The 15,791-nt window shown below is 34.7% G+C and overlaps 1 protein-coding gene across 2 annotated transcripts in view; it reads left to right on the forward strand.

Moving 5' to 3' along the window:
- The first annotated feature begins 2,076 nt into the window (after positions 1–2,076).
- The window catches only part of LOC137235699 (somatostatin receptor type 2-like), a 167,065-nt gene continuing 153,350 nt past the window's right edge, over positions 2,077–15,791 (forward strand). For both annotated transcript variants that reach the window (XM_067758584.1, XM_067758582.1), the window contains exon 1: positions 2,077–2,674. The gene's annotated coding sequence lies outside the window, so the exon portion shown is untranslated. The remainder of the gene's footprint in view (positions 2,675–15,791) is intronic.

Below are 15,791 nucleotides of genomic sequence, written 5' to 3' on the forward strand. Positions count from 1 at the left end.
ACTGAATTATTGATGTGCATACAAGTCACTGCTTAGCATCGGCTTAGAGATGATAGTATCCCTTAGTGCTGCTTATATTCGTTACACTATCATAACAAAATTTGACGGAGAGGTTGCCCTTACTATAGGAGATGCTTCAAAGAAAAATTAACGAAATCGGTTAAGGACCACGCCCACTTTTATATAAAAGATTTTTAAAAAATAAGCTATATCTTTGCAAACAACAGCTTTATATAAATTATATTTCTTTTCCCAAGTGTCCTTTTATGACTAAACAAATTTCTATGTTTCGGGAGCCATGACTCGAAGAAAAATTAATGGATCGTAATAATGTTGAGTACACATATTTTCCTTATAGCAGGAAAATTTCTAGTAAAACTGGGCGGTATCGGTTAAAGACCATGCCCACTGCTATGTATAAAGGTTGTTTAAAATAGTCGTAGACTAAAACAATAACCTATACCTTAGCAAAAATTGGTTTTGTATCAATAATATTTCACTTACCAAGTTTTTTTGTAAGAGGAAATCCGCCCACTTTTTCTGTATCGAAAATTTCGAAAAAATACAAAAAGTGCAATAATTCATTGCCAAAAACCGATCAAGTCATGAAACTTGACACGTAGGTTGAGCTTCTGATCCTAAATTAATATTTGCTAAAATCTTGGAAAGTGGGCGTGGCTCCACCTACTTTAAGGGGAAGAAAACTAAAAAGTTTTTAAGCCATAAATGAAAATTAAAATTTGCCACGTAGTGTTCAATTTGTCAGCACAGTACGCTTAGCTGGGGAGGGACTAGAACGAGTTCAACATTCTCCTAGTTATAACTACTCACAATAAAAACACATACAGGGTACAACCGTTCTCTCTTCGGTTGGCCATAACTTTCTGGTTCCCCATCACAGTTTAAGAGATTATTAGTGAAATTTAGGACCACATCGCAAAGAGGGCATACTTTGTAGAGTTATCTTGAATAAGGAAGCATTTGATCAGATGCTTGTCGCTGAGAAGCCCGCTGTCCAAAGATGAAGATATTGAATATGTTTGTTTGACGACTGGGTTCACTGGCTATAACGGAGCAAAAAAATTTACCTCTGTGGATTAGGTTGCGCATTTATTATTTTTCCTTCGGATCAAATGACTGAAGTATACGGATCAAATAAATCAGGTTTCCTTATATGTCTATAAGATGGCTTTTCTAGTATACGTTGCTCTCGATTGCCTAGTAGGTTGCTTTTCTCAATCAGATGACGGTTTTGGTGTCTGTTGTGCTGAATGCACATTAAAAGATGATTTAAAGTGATATTTTTGTAATCTTTTTCCGCTTTAGATATGTGGTTTCGATTCCTTGAGAAGGAGTCTTTTCCTTCCTTCATACATTGTAAAATTGATGGAATTAGGAAGATGTTCTTTGACATTCATTATTTCTATATGCCAAAACATACTTTCTTAAATCTCTATCGTTCTCTCTCGTAATTGTGATTCAATTTGCACCAGTATGGGAGTATGAACTGCATCTGCCAAATCAAATGTTTTCTTACTGAGAAGCTTCTCATGGCTGCTTTGAAACTTATTCGGAAGCACTTCAACATATTCATCTTACCTTCCCAAAAACTGGGCCTCAGACCATGGTTATGGAATCCAAGCACACTACTAAGCTTACGAAAGAGTATTTAGTAAACGAGGGTTAAACTCACAATTTGACAATTCTCCAAAAGCCAAAAGCTGACTGAAAACCAAAAGCTGACTGAAAACCTCTTTCCAATTTCCAGCATTCATTCTTCACTGAAGAAAAGCTCCTCAATCCAATCATGGACATTCCAATGCAATATTTTTAATGTTAAATCAATGTTAAACTTTAGCAGTTGTTCTTTACTTACAGTGTATGTAATGTTGTTGAGCTGGAAGTATGTAAACTTCAACACCATCGGCCATGTTTCCACTTCTATTTGCTGTTATGGTTCTTGCATCTGTCGTAGCAGCTGTTCGTTGCTATTGTGGATTTGGCGTTCGGCTAACTGTCTGCCGGTTGACACTTGTGCTGTGTTGGGTGACAGCAATTTAGCCAATTTGCCGGCTGGTCATTGCATAGTCGCCTAAAGGATGTCGGTGCGTGTGAAGGCGTCGTCTCTTAATGCTTTCCGCATTAGAAAAGTTGTAAACACATTGAATTGAAAAGGAAAGTAAACAGTAAAGGTAAATGACTGCTTACCAACAAGTGGCATGGCCGCGGGCATAGTTAAGAGGTGTTGCTTATGAGCGTTTATTGTTTAGAAATTTGTGTGCTTGTTAAAAATGCAAATTAATAGCGACACAATTTAATTTGAAGAATTTAATGAATTTTTTAAGACAATGTAAAAATTGTTAATTACGTTTGCATGAAAGTGTATTTGCAAAATTTATGCTTAGAAGCTACAATATTTCGTTGCGGAAAATGTTTGAGTGAAAAACTGTGCAATTTAGATTAAAGAAAAAAAAAACAGGTTCACGTATTTAATGTGGAAATTATACGAATTTATTTAGATTATTATTGTTGATAGAAAATTACGAAAATATACATATACGACATATATAAACATAAATTATAAAAAGCACTACTAACAAGAAAAAGGTATTGCCATCAAAAAGAAGTTCAAAGCACCAGCATTAATTATCTTGGGATTAAAAAGTTTTCAAAGGTATGTAATTTAAAAAATTTTGTGATATATTACCTTTGCTTGTTAATGATTGCCCCACTATGGAAAATTTTAGTTTAAAAAATTTGTTTTTCTTTAATCGCTAAACAAACAAAGTTTATAACTTTTATAAAAACAGACGAAAAAAAATTTTTGAAATCGACTTAATTTTTTTTATCGAATGAAATTTTAAACATTTCATTGATATTTTCTAAATTAAATAAAAAAAGAAATAAAATTTTTTGTTTGTTTTTTTAGTCATAAATGAAAGCAAATTTTTTCTTTTGTTTAGTAAGTAAAAAAAATTACGAGTTGGTCTTTTAATTAGATACGATTTGTTAATAAATACATAAATGAAATAAAACTAAATTTTAGATACATTTTTTATTAAATTTGTTGAACATTTTTTTTATCGGCCTATTAATAAACGATTCAAGGTTCTATTCGAGCTCAAGGCCGGTACAATAAATAAACTTTTTTTATTTTTCTATAATTCGAAAATTTTATATTAGTTTTTGAAATAGTGTTTTTAATTAAAATTCTATTTTTTAAGTTATAAATAATAGTTACAACTTCACATTTGCTTTTTAGAAAAAATTTAAGAAAACAATATTTTTTTTGTCATTTTGAAAGTCAAAATTTAAGTAAATCTTAACCCGCCAATGGTGACCTACTGGTCTGTGAGACCGGTTGTGTAAAAAAATCGTATAACTTTTTTCTCCATTATTCTTTTTTGCTGCGGTTTCGTGTAGCTGCCGCATTGCACATCCCCCACCATCAGTTCACGACGAAACTGCTTAGTGAGCACAATTTCTGTATTTTTAACACGCTTTTATTAGCTTGGCCTGTATGTAACGGAATCTTTGAGCTTAATTTTCACCGGTTTCTAGAAGTCTGATTAATTTGAAACTTTGCATACTTATCAAGGACCGATGACAATGCATTAATGCGATGGTGTGGTGATATAAGGTCAACGGCCATAAGGTCAATTGGCCTTATTACCACTTTGAATGGCCATAAGTTTGATTAAAACTTTGCACACGTATCAAGGCTCGATGACAATGCATTAATGTGATGGTGTGGTGACATAAGGTCAACGGCCATAAGGTTAATTGGCCTTATTACCACTTTGAATGGCCATAAGTTTGATTGAAACTTTACACGCGTATCAATGCTCGATGACAATGCATTAGCGTGATGGTGTGGTGACATAAGGTCAACGGCCATAATGTCATTTGGCCTTATTACCACTTTGAATGGCCATAAGTTTGATTGAAACTTTGCACACGTATCAAGGCTCGATGACAATGCATTAATGTGATGGTGTGGTGACATAAGGTCAACGGCCATAAGGTCAATTGGCCTGTCAATGGCCATAAGTTTGATTGAAACTTTGCACACGTATCAAGGCTCGATTACAATGCAATATTGTGATGGCGGGGTGACATAAGGTTAACGATAGTTCATTAAGTTATTAATAAAATTTAATTTAATTTTTCGGGATCCTGCCATCTTCGCTGCTCTCGTCTATAATGCCAATGATCTGCCGACCCTTGGCAATTTCGGCGAAAGACTGCTTCCAGCCTCCCTGCGTCTTGGCCCTTTTCTGTGCCGTGGGGTTGGATTCATCCATGGACCGCTGGTGTTTCGAGGTTTCATCACTCTCGACTAAAACTTTTAAAATTACTTGAACTAAAAAATTAAAAATAAATAATAGTTTAAAAAAACTTAAAAAACACGCTTTTATAGCTAACCGAACTAAAAAATAGAAAATAATTTTCAATTAAAAAGAGTTTATATAACAGTAGTAGAAGGTCAAACAATCATTTATAGTTAATCACCTCAAAATAAAATTATAGCAAAATTTAAGTTATTAACAGAATAATTTAATACACAGTAAAAACGTGGGGTGCTTGATATTGAATATTACAATCATTCTATTTGCAACTATCTGAGAGGAAAGATATGAAATGTAGTCAAATGCACCCCACGCTTTTAATCGGAATTAAATTATTCTGTTAATAACTTAAATTTTATTATAATTTTATTTTGAGGTGATTAACCATAAATGATTGTTTGACCTTCTACTACTGTAATATAAACTCTTTTTAATTGAAAATTATTTTCTATTTTTTAGTTCGGTTAGCTATAAAAGCGTGTTTTTTTTAGTTTTTTTAAACTATTATTTATTTTCACTAACCTGGTGTTTGAGACCGTGAGTCACCATATATGTAAGTAAAATAGTCAAGGATGAATTTTATATTATTTTAAATTTTTATTATTATATACCAATTTTTGTTCATTTTATAAAAGTTCCAATTATCGAAAGACTAATTGACGTTATTTTCCTTAATGAATATGTGATTTTTTTTATTTTTTTCTTAATATTAATATTAAAAATGTGAATTTTAATATTGAAATAATAGAGCTTAAATTGATTAAATATCTTTACTTTATTGTCAAAGTGCCCAAATAAAAAAAAAGATGAACTTTTTTTAACACGTTTCGAAAAATCTTCAGTTGAAAACCATGGAGCATGAGCCCGGCGTCACCATTAAACAAAGTCAAATTTGCATCACCAAATAAAATAAAATATTAAATAAAATAGATATTAGAGAAAAATTGTAAGTTTACAAACGGCGATGGTTACTAGGACATGTTTCTGAATTTCACTTCTTCATCAGCTAGCTTTTCGGGAGCTGAGCGTTGAACTCGAGTCTCCAACATTCATATCAGTGCAAGCCTTTTTAGCTGCTGCGCCATATGAATGTTCCGTTGTTCGCTGTACAATTGGTCTCTAAGAGTTGCCTTTTTTGTTTATATTCCTTTTGATCACCATGTAGGCACATACAGTCTGTATGTAGTTTATTCCTAATGGTGTGGATATGATTTTTAGGCGTGCTTTTTGAAAGCTTAGTAACATTTGTTCGGATTTTTACAGTATTTGTTTTTAATACTTCCGCTGTTACTATTATATCAATATGATCATATGTATTTAATCAGCGAGCTTTGCTCATATTGCTTTATACAATGGTTTTTGTAATTGATATTAGAGAAAAATTGTAAGTTTACAAACGGCGATGGTTACTAGGACATGTTTCTGAATTTCACTTCTTCATCAGCTAGCTTTTCGGGAGCTGAGCGTTGAACTCGAGTCTCCAACATTCATATCAGTGCAAGCCTTTTTAGCTGCTACGCCATATGAATGTTCCGTTGTTCGCTGTACAATTGGTCTCTAAGAGTTGCCTTTTTTGTTTATATTCCTTTTGATCACCATGTAGGCACATACAGTCTGTATGTAGTTTATTCCTAATGGTGTGGATATGATTTTTAGACGTGCTTTTTGAAAGCTTAGTAACATTTGTTCGGATAAAAAGGCTTGCACTGATATGAATGTTGGAGACTCGAGTTCAACGCTCAGCTCCCGAAAAGCTAGCTGATGAAGAAGTGAAATTCAGAAACATGTCCTAGTAACCATCGCCGTTTGTAAACTTACAATTTTTCTCTAATATCAATTACAAAAACCGTTGTATAAAGCAATATGAGCAAAGCTCGCTGATTAAATACATATGATCATATTAAATAAAATATTTAAAATTTTACTCACTCTTTTTAAGTTCTATTTTTTTTTAAATATAAAGATATCAAATATGTCTTGTATTAAAAAAAAGGTTCTTCTATAGAACATTTTAAATTTTTTAATTTTAATAAAATTAAGTTAAATTTAATTTATTTTAGTTTATTTTAATTTGGTTTAATTTAACCTAATTTAATTTAATTTAATTTAATTTAATTTTACATTATTTTATTTAATTGAAGTTAATTGAACTGAAATTGATTTTGAATAGAACTGAATTTAATTGAGTTGAATTACTTTGATTTGAATTGAATTAAATTAAATTGAATTGAATTGAATTGAATATTATTGAATTAAATTTGATTTAATTTTGTTTTATTTTATTTTATTTTATTTTATTTTATTTTATTTTATTTTATTTTATTATAGGTAGCTGAATTGAAATTTATTTGAACTGAATCGCACTGAATGCAAATGAGTTGAACTTTATTGAATTGAATTGAGTTGAATAGAATAAATAGAATTGAATTCGATTGATTTGAATTGAATTGATTTGATTAAATTGCATTGAATTGAATTGAACTAAAGTGATTTGATAGAAAGGAATTGAATTGAAAGGAATAAAGAGCGCTTGATACACATTTGAAACAGGAAAACAAATTAACTTCTAATTTTCTCTTGCCTTCTTTAATCAGCATAGTCGGTAAAATGTGCACTGGGTATTAAAATATTTTCCATTCCAGCATACTGAAGAGTTATTTACCATTTGTGAATTGCACTCACGTTAAAAATTTCATTAGCATTACCGTTGCTGCTTTCATATTAGATAAGAGGAAATGAACGATAAAAAGATAAAATAACTTTTTTTATCAGTTGCAATAAATAAATTAATGAGCTTATTGATTAAAACATAAAGTAACTGAATGCTTACGTGTCGTAAACAAAGGCTAAAGATAACTCGCCTTATTTATTATCATCAAAACAACAATGAATATGTTTTTTTGCACGACCTGGTTCATTTATGTCATGGCCTAGGGTACTTTTTTTAATTTGCAGATTCATTACAAGATGTTCGACGAGAGAGATGTGGAAGTTACAAGGGTTGGTTCTACCTTGCAATTGAAATGATGGTTGGCGTCATGTTAAGACACATTAACCGCAGGACATACACAGATTTGGCCTATTACAGTATTCAGATCGAAGTTATGCCAGGCCTGTTTTCGTCTACTGCGAGTTTCGGGTATTGGACACCAAGGACGCTGAGCATTTGGGTATAAGAGTTTGTTTATGCATACTTGGTTAAAACGGATGAGTTCTAGTGAGCTGCATTTCCTCACCTTGTGTCACAAGCAGACCTAGCCTCTTCAATCAGATGTCTGCTAGGATATCCAGGCATTTAAAAGAACCCATTTATTCAGTATTTTGATTCTCTCTTTTATGGAGCGTATTCCCAACTCACTGTGTAGATTATGTTCTGGCTACATCAGAAAACATCCCGTAGAAGGTCTGTGGACGGTGCATGAATAGGCTTCCATCTCCTTCTAGTATGTTTTCTTTGCGAAAATATCTGAGAGCGCAGCACAAAAGCGACTGGCCAATTGCTTTATACATAGGTAGCCATGAGGTTTTTTTATCTTTGCTTCAAGTGCCTTCAGTGAGGGACTTGAGGAATTTGTTACGGCTCTGACATTTAGCTATAATTGAGACTGCTTGCTCGCCAAAATGTAAGTCCTGATCGAATGTCACACCCTGTATTATTGGATGTAAGACAGTCGGTAGCGTAAGGCTTTTGATATGGATATCTAATTTGGTCGACATTTGCTTTTTGTATGTTGTAAGGTCGCCATATATTTGGTCGGTGACAAAGTCAGATTGCGAAAGGTGAAGAAACTGGCGAAACTAGAGACATAGCCGTTTATATTATTTCACACCTCATCAATGGATGGGCTTCAAAATGTTGGAATTAAATAAAAGCGAGGATAGGACACCACCACGTGGCATTCTTTGTTTAACTGGATTTAGATGTTTCGTTCCTATATTGCAACGATGCCTGCCGTACAGACGGAAAATTTGCAGTCCACCTTTTGAGATTAGGAGGAACGTGAAACCCCTCCAAATCTTGCAGTAACGTGCCGTGGTTGACTGTATCAAAAGCTTTTGGTAAGTCTAGCGATACGGGTTTTATTCTGTGGTGGGGTTTTTGATTCCATCCGCAGTTTATTTACTTTGGTAATAGCGTTCAGAGCGGTGGCGGTCTATATGTTTTCGAAAGCCATGCTGGTGATTGGTAAGTCGCAGGTTTGTGGTGAAATAGGGGAGCAGAATGGATTCGATTGTCTAGGCTACTGGCGAGAGCAGAAGTATCGGACGATATGATTCTACGTTAGCTAATTTATCAGGCTTTAGTAGCGGTACCATACTCGCCATTTTCCATTTTTCGGAGATGACGAAGTTGTACAAAGGCAAGTTGAAGACATGCGCTTCATATTTGAATCCCTCATTGCCAAGCTTTTTAAGTATAACGCAATTTTAATGGCTTCATCAACCTCTTTGGCGGCGATGCTTATAGGAGTCACGCTATGTTTTGGGGTTTATGTGCGTGTCTGATGGCTTGCCTTTTAGATTTGTCGACCGAGGAATGCGATACATATTGCCGGCAAGAAGCGCTAGCATATTTTTTCGCAACCGATAGCACCTTGTCGCCAAAGACGATGGATATTTTGCCATTTTGCTTTGTCGGATTTGAGTGGGACTTTATGGTTGACCACAACTTCATAACACCAGCTGAGGGGTTACAGTTCTTTGGATGTTCATTTCATTTCGCCCGCTTGCTTTATCTACAAGCTATCTTATGCGCAAGCTTATGGCGGTAATTTGAGGGTCCCAGAGTCTTACTGGAATAAAGCGACCCGATTCAAAAACCTTGCGAGACATTTCACTTGACGGACATTTTGGGGGGTTAAAAGAGTGTATAATTTAGAGTCGTCTAACTTTGCTTTTTTGAAGTTGATAAAAGAGTATGGGGAGGCGGTCGGATGCTAATGTTAGCATTGGCTGCCACTTGATTCAATTCACAAGTCGTGTGGTAACGATGTTCCTGTCTGGCGAATTATCACAGTTTCTAACCCCACGTGTGCGGCGCGCCGTTCCCCTTGCAGAACGTGGTGTTGCCTTTTCGATTCGGCAATATTTCTCATCTGTGTGCAGCTTTTGATGAGCATTGCTTTGCTTCTTATTTGTTTTCAGAGACATTCGCTGTGAGTCAAATGACATTTTCCACTAGAACTTCCCTTTCTTTCTTATTCTCGACATTTGATTCTTACTTTCGCTTAATTTTTCATTTTTGGTCTCTTGTTTTATTTTCTTTCCCATTTGTCATTTCTTACGTTTTATCTACTCCAATTTCATCGAACTGTAGCACAAAAGGTATTTTAAATTTTGCTCGCTGCTCGACTGATGACTGTGCATCAATGCATCAATCAGCATTTGAGAAATCACCTTGTTGTTCAGCAGAAGCATTAGCAACTTGAACAACAACAAAATTTCAGCACTTTGAACAGCAATGAAAATAAATTTTTGCATTTGAAATGTGATAATAGAATTACATTTCTTCACTCTAATCGACTCAAAGATTTTGCGAATGAGTGAGTGTTAAATGAGTGCGAACATAATTGCATGTCCAATTCAATTTCGTTATGCCACCCTGCAGTAAATCGCACTGGTTGTGAACAAGATCAAAACTATCGCATTAAGGGATGGTACTAGTTTTAATTCTGCCCACTTCCAGTGCTTTCAACTCATACTTTTAACATTGTGATGTCCTACGAAATGGCGATTGACTTTTGGAGACTTTTTTATCGCGTTCTCAACTGGTTCAGGCGAACGTGGTTTTTATATACTCACTGCCTATGCCCTGTTGGTATAAGTGTGCTTCTAGTGGTCTCGCTGTGCATTCGACTGGCATCAGTTCGACGGAGGTCATTATATCTGTAGTGCGAAACTGTCGCTTTGAGTGGCTGTCTTCTATTTTTTCTGCGGGGTCGCTTTGGATTGAAATAACGTACTTGACGTAAAGGGACGACGTAAACATTTCCATTTAGTTAATAGGATTGTGGATTTTTTTAATACCCTTACTTACGTTGTGGAACGTGCGTTTGACTCTGAACGAAGTGTCAAAGTTGCCGGGGTTGCTGCTATCGGTATCGACGCAGGGATACAACAATTAGCGAAAAAAAGAAGCTGAACTTCAGATATGGGTTGATGTGATGGTATATTTTGTCGGACGAATTTAGTATGAAAGATAGAGTGAATTATATTGGACCTATCGAGAATTTTACAGAAGTCGTAGAATAGGGTACCCAAGGACGCGTAGTTATATCAACATTAAATGTCCAAACACGCACAGCTTTGAACGAACAGGTGATACATACCTTACTTGTAAACCTTTACAATGTGGCCGATCAACTAAAACCACACATAGACTGAATATATCTATAGTGTTACCAGAATTTGTTTGACTACCACAAGGAGGTACCAGGACTTATGTTATAGAATAACTTCGTCCTCTTGGCAAATGCTAGCAGTTTTCTAATTGCTACTTCGAGATCGATCTGGCAACTCTGCCACCCCTAATAGCTAGAGCCTTGACCTGCCAAGCGCCTGACACGAACACAGAACGTGTTCATCCGTTTCTTCCTGCAGCTCGCAATTACTACACTTGCTGTTCCTGATGAGACGCCAGAACGCAATATCCACATTAGGGCGGGTCGATTAAAAATTGCTCATTGCTCTGTGAAAATCGTATTCTAGGTATCAAAATAAGAAACTTTGCCGAAGGAACCATACCTCTAAAACGAATTCTGATGTCCCCCCCTTTGGATCGTAGGGGCAAATTTTGAAAAATCCCAATCTGTCGTTGATTCAACGAGTGTTGCACGCTCTTTTATGTATTAGCATATATCCCCCATACAACAGATTTTTCAGAAAAGAGGATTTTTATCATAACTTCCTCAATTTATCAGATTAAAGCTTTAAACTTCACCATATACTTTCGTATATTGCATATATGTTTGTCTGAAAAAATGGATGAGATAGGTTGTATATATAGCATATATCCCCACAACCAATTGTTCAGATAAGAAGGTTTTCGTAATTTCTGCCCCATTTTAACAGCTAGAAGCTTCAAATTTTACCGAATGCTTATGTATAGAGCAGATATTGTTGTCTGAAAAAATCAAAGAGAGAGAATTTTAACAGGTAGAAGCTTCAAATTTCATCAAATACTTAAGTTAACGTCATATATTGCTAAGATAAGTGATTCAGGGTCATAGCTATTTCAGGCAGACCACAAAAAACGTGAAACCACAGCCGAAGACACTCCCGTCCATTCTTGTTGATTCTTACTTTGTCATCATCCTGCACTTTTTCAGTAATCGCCTTTTCATTTCTTCATAATATAACAATATTTGGCTCTATTTATTTAATAAAGTTTGCCCAATTTCCTTGATGGCTTCAAAATTTAATTTTCTCTTATGTATTTGAGACTTGCAAAAATTACATGAAATTTCGCGTAGTAAGCAACATTAAAATTTTCTTTATTCTTTTTCGTCCCCTTTATGCTTGAAATGTTTTTCGATAAAACTTGGCATGCATATGTACATATATACACAAAAGTAACAAAAGTGTTTAGACGGACGCATTTGCTGAGAAGCATTAATATTGGTTCTTCATATTATCGTATTTTTAGTACTTTTTTATACCCAGCTGTACTTGTACACAGGGTATTATAGCTTTGACTGGATAATGGTTCGTTGCACAGGTATAAAGGAATCGAGATAGATATAGACTTCCATATATCAAAATCATTAGTATGGAAAAAAATTTGATTGAGCCATGTCCGTCCGTCCGTCTATCCGTCCGTCCGTCTGTTCATTAACACGATAACTTGAGTAAATATTGAGATATCTTCAAATTTGGTACACGAGTTTATCTGGACCCAAAATAGATTGGTGTTGAAAATGAGCGAACGCCCACTTTTTATATATATAATATTTGGGCTTGGCACCGCCCAATTGTGATAAATCCAATTTTACAAATATTGTTAATCATAAATCAAATATCGTTAAACCTATCGTAACAAAATTCGGCAGAGAGGTTGCCTTTGCAATAAGGAATTTTTTGAAGAAACATTAACGAAACCGGTTAAGGACAACACCTACTTTTATATAAAAGATTTTTAAAAGGGTCGTGGACGAATAAAATAAGCAGTATCTATGCAAAAAAGAGCTCTATATCAATCGTATTTCATTTCCCAAGTGGATTTACAACAATAAATCAAAGTTTAAAAAATGGGCGTGGCACCGCCCTTTTATGACTAAGCAATTTTCTATGTTTCGGGAGCATTAACTCGAAGAAAAATTAGTTCAGAATAGAATCATATGTATATGTATTATTGCGCGCCTTGTAACACTTTAAGCACACAAAACAAACAACAACAGCATGTCAAGGTGTACAGCTGGGTATGTAATGTTCGCTTTCAGCCGAACATAGACTTCCTTATTTATTTTTCTTATAAAAATATATTCAAGTAAGAATTTTGCAGGAAGTTTTCTTAAAACTTACTGCTAAGGATATGTCCCTGACAGAATATAAAGGATGCAACGCATTAATGATTTTTTTTTTGTAGAGGAAGAACATACTTAAGCAGGGACAAATAACCTAGCATGAAATTCGGCATGGTGGCATTTATGTTGAACATTTCTCGGGCCCAGATCGTAACGAAATGGTGACGAAATCATCACTCTTGCAAAACATGCTCACTCAAAAAGTAAGAAAAAGTTTGGTGGAAACCACACTTTAAAACGTTCGTATTGAAATGCTGAATAAAATACTTTTCGTTTTATACCCATATTAGCCTGTATCGCATAATTAAAAAAGAATTAAATAGGTGGTAACCTCGCAGATACATTCCTAGGGGTAGCACCTCGGCAGGAAGCCTTAGCATGCGATACAATACTTATTGTACTAAGTTTCATCTAAATTTGTTTGGACCGTTCGGAGATTGTAGTGGATATACAAATGAATATACATATATGATGAGGTGAGGTGGCAACCCTACCTAAGTATGCGCCTATTGAAATACGCATTTGTAATGTGGGATTTACTATCTATTTTTTTATTGCTTTCATATGCCCTAGCATGTTTCCTGTTTTCTAACTAAGGCTGCAGCTTGAACTTGAAATCGCATGCTAACTTCTAAACTCCTGTCATCTGGTATGAAGCGAGCTCAAATCAAATTGATGATTTGGCAAAACTCTGCGACATCCAAAACCAATACTATTTTCTAAAACACATTAATTAGGTACAAACTGAAACAAATATTATTTTTCCTGTCAATAATTTGTATATCCACAAAAACTAATTAATAATCTTTAATTGGAAATCTCTATGACAATCACAAACACTTAACTGGAAATAAAAATATCATAAAGAAAGTTATGGAATAATCAAAAAGCAATTTCAGCATAAAAATCATTTTAAGTGTGATTTATGATTACATTTATATATTTTCCAAATTCTTGTCATTATTTTTATTACAGTCACATTTGCGCAATGGACTTAAATGGCATCATGGCCTTAGCTTTATTAAGCTTTTTATTTTATTTTTATTTTTTTTATTTTTTATTTGTCCTTCTGTTCATCAGTCAATCTTATCTTTTAGTACAACAATGTTTTCCGGTTTTAGTTTTTATACTCAGCTGAGCAGAGCTCACAGAGTATATTAACTTTGATTGGATAATGGTTGGTTGTACAGGTATAAAGGAATCGAGATAGATATAGACTTCCATATATCAAAATAATCAGGATCGAAAAAAAAATTGATTGAGCCATGAGTAAATTTTGAGGTATCTTGATGAAATTTAGTACGTAGATTCCTGGGCACTCATCTCAGCTCGCTATTTAAAATGAACGATATCGGATTATAACCACGCCCACTTCTTCGATATCGAAAATTTCGAAAAACAGAAAAAAGCGATAATTCATTGCCAAAGGCGGATAAAGCGATGAAACTTGGTAGATGGGTTGACGTTATGACGCAGAATAGAAAACTAGTAAGATTTTGGACAATGGGCGTGGCACCGCCCACTTTTACAAGAAGGTAGTTTAAAAGTTTTGCAAGCTGTAATTTGGCAGTCGTTGCAGATATCATAATGAAGTTTGGCAGGAACGTTACTACTATTACTATATATGTGCTAAATAAAAACTAGCAAAATTGGATGAAGAACGCGCCCACTTTTTAAAAAAAAAATTTTTTAAATTCAAATTTTAACAAAAAATCTAATATCTTTACTGTATATAAGTAAATTAAGTCAAAATTCAACTCCAGTAATGATATGATGCAACAAAATAGAAAAATAAAAGAAAATTTCAAAATATGCGTGGCTCCGCCCATTTTAATTTAGTTTGTCTAGAATACTTTTAATGCCATAAGTCGAACAAAAATTTACCAATCCTTCTTAAATTTGGTAGGGCATAGATTCTATGACGGTAGCTGTTTTCTGTGAAAATGGGCGAAATCGGTAGAACCCACGCTCAGTTTATATACACAGTCCACCGTCTGTCCTTCCGCTCGGCCGTTAACACAATAACTTGAGCAAAAACCGATATATCTTTACTAAACTTAGTCCACGTACTTATCTGAAGTCACTTTATCTTGGTATAAAAAATGGCCGAAATCCGACCATAACCACGCCCACTTTACCGATATCGAAAATTACGAAAAATGAAAAAAATGCCATAATTCTATACCAAATACGAAAAAAGGGATGAAACATGGTAATTGGATTGGTTTATTGACGCAAAATATAACTTTAAAAAAAACTTTGTAAAATGGGTGTGACACCTACCATATTAAGTAGAAGAAAATGAAAAAGTTCCACAAGGCGAAATCAACAGCCCTTGGAATCTTGGCAGGAATACTGTTAGTGGTATTGCATATATAAATAAATTAGCAGTACCCAACAGATGATTTTCTGGATCACCTGGTCCACATTTTGGTCGATATCGCGAAAACGCCTTCACATATACATCTAAGGGCCACTCGCTTTTAAAACCCTCATTAAAAACTTTAATTTGATATCCATATCGTACAAACACATCCTAGAGTCACCCCTGGCCCACCCTAATGGCGATATCTCGAAAAGGCGTCCACCTATAGACCTAATGCCCGCTCCCTCTTAAAATGCTCAATAACACCTTCCGTTTGATACCCATATCGTACAAACATTCTAGAGTCACCCCTGGCCCACCCTAATGGCGATATCTCGAAAAGGCGTCCACCTATAGACCTAATGCCCACTCCCTCTTAAAATGCTCAGTAACACCTTTCGTTTGATACCCATATCGTACAAACATTCTAGAGTCACCCCTGGCCCACCCTAATGGCGATATCTTGAAAAGGCGTCCACCTATAGACATAATGCCCACTCCCTATTAAAATGCTCAGTAACACCTTTCGTTTGATACCCATATCGTACAAACATT

Source organism: Eurosta solidaginis, unplaced genomic scaffold (assembly GCF_040869045.1).
Source record: "Eurosta solidaginis isolate ZX-2024a unplaced genomic scaffold, ASM4086904v1 ctg00000428.1, whole genome shotgun sequence".
Taxonomy (NCBI): domain Eukaryota; kingdom Metazoa; phylum Arthropoda; class Insecta; order Diptera; family Tephritidae; genus Eurosta; species Eurosta solidaginis.